The sequence below is a fragment of the Petaurus breviceps genome, unplaced genomic scaffold (assembly GCF_028583685.1).
Source record: "Petaurus breviceps papuanus isolate PSGF00001 unplaced genomic scaffold, PetGlider_PUasm1.0 91133, whole genome shotgun sequence".
NCBI lineage: Eukaryota > Metazoa > Chordata > Mammalia > Diprotodontia > Petauridae > Petaurus > Petaurus breviceps.
Window position 1 is genome coordinate 4,148,386 of NW_027187419.1, and position 8,340 is coordinate 4,156,725.

An 8,340-nucleotide genomic window follows, 5' to 3' on the forward strand; every position below is an offset into this window, starting at 1 on the left:
GATCCAGGACAGATAATTTAAAAATTATTGGACGACCTGAAAGACAAGATCAAAAAAAGAACCTAGAAATCATTCTTCAAGAAATTCTCAAGGAAAAATGCCCTGATGTTTCAGAACCAGAGGGCAAAATAGAGGTTGAAAGAATCCACTGATCACCCCCTGAAAAAGATCCCCAAAAGAAAACTCTTATGAACATAATAGTCAGGTTCTAGAATTCCCAGATCAAGGAGAAAATATTATAAGCAGTCAGGAAGAAACAATTTGAATATTGTGGAAACACAATAAGGATAACATAGGATCTGGTAGCTTTTACACTGAGGGATGGAAGGGCTTGGAATATGATATTCTGGAGGTCAAAACAGCTGGGATTAAAACCAAGAATCACCTACCCAGCAAAACTGAATATCATATTTCAGGAAAAAATATGATTATTCAATGGAATAGAGGAATTTCAAGCATTCTTGATGAAAAATCCAGAGTTGAATAGAAAATTAGACATTCAGATACAAGAAACAAGAGAAGCACGAGAAGGTAAACAGGGAAAAGAAATCATAAGGAATTTATCAAAGTTGAACTATTTACATTCCAACATGGAAAAATGATAATTGTAACTTATGAAACTTTTGTCAGTATGAGAATAGTTGAAGGGAATATAATTTTACATATGTGTATATATATTTATATACATATATGTCTATATAGGAGGATATATGTTCATATGAATACATGTGTGAGTGTGCACATATATTTGTACAGGTATACATAGATGGAGGTCACAAGACCAATTAAATGGGAAGGGATGATACTGAAAAGGTGAAATTAAGAGGTGAGAGAGGAATATAATGAGAGAAAATGGGGAGAGAGAGAAAATGGGGTAAATTATCTCATATAGAAGAGGCAAGGAAAAACTGTTACAATGGAGGGGAAGAACAGGAAGGCAAAAGGGAATGAGACAACTTTATTCTCATTGAATTTGGCTAAGGAAAAGAATGACATACACTCTAAATAGGGTATCTCACCCTACAGGAGAGTAGGGGGAAGGAAAGAGAGGGGGGATGATGGAAGGCAGGGCAGGCTCGGGGGGAGGGAAGTTGGAAGCACTCACTTTTGAAAAGGGACAGGAGCAAAGTAGAAAGTAGAACAAGTCTGGGGTGGGATAGAATGGAGGGAAATATAGTCAGTCTTTCACAATATATCTACTATGGAAATGTTTTGCATAGTACATGTACAACCTATATTGAATTGCTTATCTTCCCAGGGTGGGTGAGGAGGGAGGAAGGAAAAGAATCTAGAATTCAAAGTTTTAAAATAAAATGTTTAAAATATATATAATTATTATTTTACATGTAACTGGGAAATAAGATATACAGGCACTGGGGCACAGAGATCCACTGTGCCCTACTGGAAAGTCAGAAGGGGGATGGGGAAAATTATGGGAGAGAACAGATTGGGGAGGGGATATTCAGTGGGATTGCTGTTTCGGGGTGGTGGGTAGGGGAGAAATGGGGAGAAAATTTGTAACTGAAAATCTTGTGGAAATAAATGATGTAAACTAAAAAATAAAAAAAGAGAGAGAAAGAAATCTCAGGCTTGAGCTTCTGTATTCATTTGTTCAATGTGTCCCGTACTTTGTTCTCTGTTAGGCAAATGAAACTGAAAGGACATTTTTTTAATATTCATATTAGTCATAGTGTAAAGAAGATTTAAAACCAAGAGGAGGAACTTTGAAAACTAAGGCCAAAGAGCCAGCAGCCAAGAAGGACTCTAAGCAGCTGTGAAGAAATGGAGCCCAGGACATGGCAGGACACCTGAAAATGAGGGTGAATGAGAACGAAAGGATATTCTTCCCCCTTGGGGTCCTTCCTTCTCTCCTGATCATCTCTCATAGGACATACCATGGCTTCTTCTGTGACTACTTGTAAAATACTGCTGTTTCTGATCTTGGTGTTAGCTGCCTATATCATTTTGATGGCTTCAGAAAACTTCTCAAAGGTAGGCATTGTTTTCTCTTTTAGTATTGACAATTACCTCAAGACAAATCAAAATAACTGCCACAGCTTGCACAGTTTACCTAAACAAATAACTCAAAATCCCTACCCTAGCCCCAATATTGGCCAGTGATTCAGTCCTTCAATTTTGTCCACAGCTCTGCAAGAAACCAAGGAATTTGAGCAGTTTTTTTGTTTGCCTCATGCCCAATACAAACTTCTAGGATATATCTGGAAGAGCTTAATACTATTACAAACTCCATATACCAAATTCTAAACTAATTTCTTGATAAGAAAAAATATCACATTTGATTAACTTCTGACCAGAGGGAATCCTGGGATTGTCCATAGGTACAACTATATCATTTCTTGGCAGGACTACTCCAGAGCCAGTTTGAACTGGATCCAGACCATATCAGGATATGACCTATCTTCACCTTTGGAATATACTTTGTCTCTTACCAATTCAAATATTTATTATTTTATTTATTGATTGTCTATTGGTTTTTTTCACATGTCTAGTTCCATGGGTAAGCACAGGTGGTTGCTTGTGTAACCAGTGGGATGCATACTGCAGAACATTGTCTCTCTGTTCTTATAACTGATTGCTATTAATTAATTTTTTTAAAAGCAATTGGGGTTAAGTAACTTGCTCAAGGTTACACGGCCAGTTATTTTGTGTGGATGCCAAGTATCTGAGGCCGGAACCAATCCCGGGTCTCCCGACGCCGGGCCGGCACTCTTACTCCCTGTGCCACCTAGCCACCCATTGATTGCTATTTATTATTGACTTTTATCTGTATTTTCAAGAATCATTTACTCTTCTCTCTTGAAAATGTATTTATAAGAACATAATAATCACAAACAAATGTAAAAAAGGAATTCAAAACACAAAGAAAGAAAAGTGTACAAAAATCCTGGGAACAATTTATCTTCAAAAGAAGTATCTATACATGTGTATACATGTATAGATAAATATATAACTACACATTTGCATATATATTAATATATATAGGAGAGGCAAAGTGGCTTAGTGAATACAGAGCCATCCTCAAAGCCAAGACGACCTGGGTCGAGTCCACATCTGACATACATTAGGGGTGTGAACCTGGGCAAATCACTTAAATCACTCAACGTTTTAGGTGACTCTGATACTATTAGTTGCAGAGAAGTTCTCAGTTTTCATTGGTAAAAGGAGTTTCCTCACCTGAGACTACTTCATATAAATCAACTCAAAAATCCAATACATATTTCTCACATATAAATACAATTTGCTTCCTAGGGATTTCTAAATCACCGGTACAAGCTGGACACACCTTAGATGGCAATACAAAAAACAAAAAAAAGCAAAACAAAACCACGTGTTTCTTCCAGCTCTGAAATCTAATCTCATCTCATATATATAAACTGAAAAGAAACAGTGGTTACAAACCAGGAATGTGTTTTATGCAATATGCACACCATGTGTCATTTTTCTTTACTCCAGTTTCCTTCTGTCTTCATTCTTTCGACCTCTTCTCATTGCTTGGACACTTGCAACAAGTCTTCCTGCCCTGAAACACCAGTCAGCACTGCCACAGAACCCACAGAGATGGATTTGAGAATTAAAGAAATCATAGAGCAGCTGGATCATCAGATCCCATACAGACCATTCTCTCATGTCAACACCACCACAAGTGCAGTCCACAGTGTGGCCAAAATCATCAATCCTAAGACCACCTACTGCACGGGGGATCACCTAGATATTCTCCTGGAGGTGAGAGACTACTTGGGGCACAGAAAGCAATATGGAGGAGATTTCTTAAGACCCAGGATCTCTTCCCCAGATCTGAAAGCAGGAGCTTCAGGACAGGTGACAGATTTCAACAATGGCACCTACCTTGTCAGCTTTACCTTATTCTGGGCAGGTAAAGTCTCTGTGTCTCTTCTGCTCATCCACCCCAGTGAAGGCGTGTCTGCCCTCTGGAGAGCAAGGAAAAAGGCCTATAATAAGTTGATTTTCACAGGCTGGTTTGCCAAGGGCACTTCTCAGGTCTTCAGTGAATGTGGCCTGGTTCTCAACACAAGTGCTGAACTGTGCCAGTACCTGGACCACCGAGACCAAGAAGCCTTCTACTGTGTGAAGCCTCCACAAGTGTCCTGTGATGCCCTGACACATATGAAGTCCAGGAATTCTGGAATTTCTTATCTTAGTATAAAGGAGAAAAATCTTTTACATAAGTAAGTAGACTTTCAAATACACAGTGGGGTTTAGTGAGAAGAATTTGGGGTTGAATCATATTCATACACATAAGACTCTTTTACCTAGGTCATCCAAATTAGCCATGTTACATTTGTTTGAATTCAATCAATGAAAGGGGAAGTCCAAGTAAAGCAGCCTGTATCATATAGGGTGATGGATGCAACAATAATATTGAATATTTATATAGTGCATTACAAATATTTCATTGTATCCTAACCACAAATCTAGGCAGTAAGTGCTAGCTTTATTCCCATTTTACAGATGAAAAAACTGAGGCACATAGAGTTTAAGACTTACCCCATATCACAGAGCACATAAGAATCTGAGGTTAGTTTTGAATTCAGGTCTTGCTTCCTCTATAATTGGCACTTTATTCACTGCATCACCTAGTTGTCATTAATAGTGACTTATAAGATGAGTTTTAACAATCTTCATTTCTATGAATATCCTTTCCCCCCCACTTTTGCTCACAGTAATCCACAGATTGAATTGCCAGTTAAAAGCTCATTCAAACGAGAATATATGGATCCCAAAAGGGAGGTGGGAGAAAAATCAGAAATGCCAACCTAGAACATTTGATTGAAAAAGTACTTCAGTTAATGTGAATGTTCATTTGGTTTGTTAAAATGTTTTCCTGTCCAATCCTGTGACTTCTCTGTCTACCTATGCGTATCTGTATATCAGCAACTCCTTTATGGTCTTAGAGATTTTCCTGGGGCACTGAGAGGCTGTGACTTTTCCATGGTCCTTTAGCTGGTAAATGTCAGAGGTAGAAACTGAATTCCTTTTTCCTCTGTACCACATAGCCTCTCTAGCCTAAAGCTAGCACAGGATTGAAGGAAGAAAATAAAGCATTTATTAAACTTCTAATATGTCATGGGCACTGTGATATATACTATTTTACAAATATTCTCTCATTTGAGCCTCACACATACCTAGGAGGTAGGTGATATTATTATCTCCATTTTACAGTTGAGGAAACTGAGGCACAGAGAGGTGACTTGCCCAGGGTCACACAGTTAGTAAATGTCTGAAGATTCATTTTCATTCAGGTCTTCTTGACTCCAGGTTCCATAATCCATCTACTGCATCACCTGGCTGTTGAGAAAAGAACTAAACTGCAGAAATTTAGGGACAAAATATTGGGACTTTTTGTTTTTATTATGTAGTTCTGCATGTTGCATCCAGGCTGAAGTTAGATTACCTTGTGTTGTTTTTCTTCAAGGTCCAATGTAGGGGTTGAAATTATGAGAGGCCTTGAACCCATCACGGTCTCCCAGTGTAACAGTAAGTCTGCTCTTCTCTGCTCTCTTGTGGGTCATGCTCAATAACTCTATAAAAGTCACTCACCCTCATTCAACTGTAATCTGACTGTCATGACCAGGTAACTCCCCCTAGGGCACATCAGAGGAAATGGGATAAATGTCAGATTCCTTGGGAATCAAAAAAAGAAAAAAATAGAAATCCTATGCTAAGAAAGGTTTTCAACTTGTTTCAACTAGTTTTTCTTCTTAATTAGACATGCATGGGTGTGTACATGTTCATTTGACCCCTTTCAATCTGTACAGGAGTTATTCCCATCTGACCAGTAATCCTGCTCAGGTACCATTTGAAGGCATCTATGATGGAATCAGGCTGAGAAATAGTTTTCCTTTTAGATTTCTGGTGGAGCCATCTCAAGTTGTGAGTTGATGAAGTTGGCAATTTTCTGGAAATGCATTCTTACATCATGGGCTTCAATGACAAGTAGTAATCTCACTCACATTATGTAACAGAAATGCATTTTTTGTTTTTTGAATCAACCAACTGACCAGCATGGAAAAACCCTTGTAAAGCCAATCCTATTTTAAAAGTGATACATAATATAAAAGTACTAACTCTATTTCCATGAACAAAATATTCATGGAACTGGATTGAAAATATTGGGTAGAGAACTAGTTGAAATTGTGTCCAGTCTTGAGTTAGTCCAATGTATACAAGATGCTTCTGGGTATGTGGATACTAATCTTCAAATATTTCCTTTCTTAATTTTTTTCTTAATTCTTTTTTAATTTAGGCCTTATCCAGGATCTGAGTATCAAGTGGCAAATTGCAAAAGATTACATAAACATGAGCTATTTCTTTCAATTAGAGCCATATGAGCACTCTTCTCTGATTCTACCTTAACATACTCCCGTTTTTGTATCATATAATAATTTAAATAATGAAACAAAGTTTCTTATAAAGTATGAAATATTCTTCATTGCTGAGCTTTTGGTAACTCTAATAATAGGTTGCTCCAATCTTTTATTTTTATAATGTAATTGACCTTTTATAAATAGAACAAATCATTTTGTGTCTTCATTTCTTCTGAAGTCTGGATAACAGATAGATTAACTTTTTATAGGTAGGATTCATTGACAAGTGAGAATACAGTCTCAAGTTATTCAAAAGCATGAATCAGGAAGCCTGGTGCTAAAACTGTTGATGATTCTCTCCTTAGATTGTAAGGCTTGGATTTGTCCATGTTTTTATACCCTCTTCTTTCCAAATGATTTTCACTGTGATTTTTGGTGTTTCTTGACTTTTTTATATGAAGAAGTCATTAGAGTCATCATGAAGAGTATCTGATGGTATCTTTTCCTCATCAATACCAGTTACCTGGCATTCATCTGAATAAAAAAAATGAAGGAGTTTTGATTTTGTTTTTATTTTTTTTCCTTTTTGTTTGCTATGGTTTTTAGTTTTCTGATATGTACTTCTACCCAAATATCATGAAAGGCACATCTTTTTCTTTCCACAAAGGGAATTAATCCATGTTTGGAATGAACAGAAACATTTTCATATATGCAAAGCCCTTTGGTAAATGGTAAGGATACACACAGAAATGAAAAGGGAGTCCTAGCTTTCAAGAACTTCACATTTTAATTGGGAGAAAGAATATGTCTAAGAGACTTCAGGTGTCGAGTGTATGGATAATCCTAGAATACCCAAGTGTCCAAAGGGGGGGGAAGAGAGACCCAGGGGCACATTGTGTGTGGACAGATTAGATGGCAGGGTCCTAGAGGCCTGAAAGTCTGGAGTGGCAGGGCAAATTGTAAGGTCTATAATACTTCAGGACTCAGTGGCTAGGTAGGTGGTAGGTCTGAGTGGCCCTCCATCTCACTAGAAAATTGTAGTGGGTGACTCCCAGCTTCTCTAAGCAGTGTCAGCAGTCATTCTACTCTTCCATCTTACCGCCTGGTGGTGCCTGGTGGTGCCTGGTGCTCTGAGAACAGGGAAAAAGAAGGCAAGGCTGAAGGCTGCCCCTGCTTGGTGGTTCTTTAAAACACAGAGCAAAAATGGATTGGGTTTTATTCCATTTTTTATGGGGTTAGCTCTCTTCTTTGAAATACCATTCTAATGATGCCAGTCTCAGCAGTTCCATCCTCAGGGACCCAAGTAGCTTTGTGATATTTCATAACCATATTGATCTTCTAGCCTAAAAGTCATCAGATGTGTTAATGGCCTGGGTCACAAGGGAGATTAGGTGGAGTACAGATGGAGTAGAGAAAAACACTATCCATTATTAGAAAACAATTCAAAATGAATATTTTTAAATAACATTAGTGCCATCATTTTATTTTAAAAAGGTATTTTATAGGAGTCTTAAAATTCCTGAAAATAACTTAGAAATGCTGTTAAGGCTATCCTTTGGGTGGTGCATGAATATGAGTATTCTTGGGCCATTGCTTGAACCCATTGTACTGAGATTAGTGAGAGATGACATCACTCTGCTTGAATATTTTGGTAATTTTGATAGTGAGGAAGATTGCTCTGATAGACTAATTCTGAATGCACTAAATTTATCAGATGTTGAAACAGTGAGACAGAAATGCCAGATCGGAATGAAGTCCCCTATTCCCAGGGTCATTCTTTGCAAGGAAGGTGGAATCCAGCATTTTGTAAACTAACTCAACCAAGTAATGTGACTGTAATCAATAGTTGTTTGAAAGGAAAACTCATTTACCTCATGGGAGATTCTACCCTACGCCAGTGGACATATCACTTCTCCCATATTGTGAAAAGTAAGTTGTCACAATTTTTTTTTTTAATAATAGGGTTTCTGTGGGGATATTTTTGTTTGATTTT

The 8,340-nt window shown here is 37.6% G+C and overlaps 2 pseudogenes; one reads left to right on the forward strand and one right to left on the reverse strand.

Moving 5' to 3' along the window:
- Window positions 1-8,340, reverse strand: part of LOC138154808 (NXPE family member 4-like) — a 362,284-nt pseudogene that overhangs the window by 243,688 nt on the left and 110,256 nt on the right.
- LOC138154754 (NXPE family member 1-like) overlaps window positions 1,897-8,340 on the forward strand; it is a 21,000-nt pseudogene continuing 14,556 nt past the window's right edge.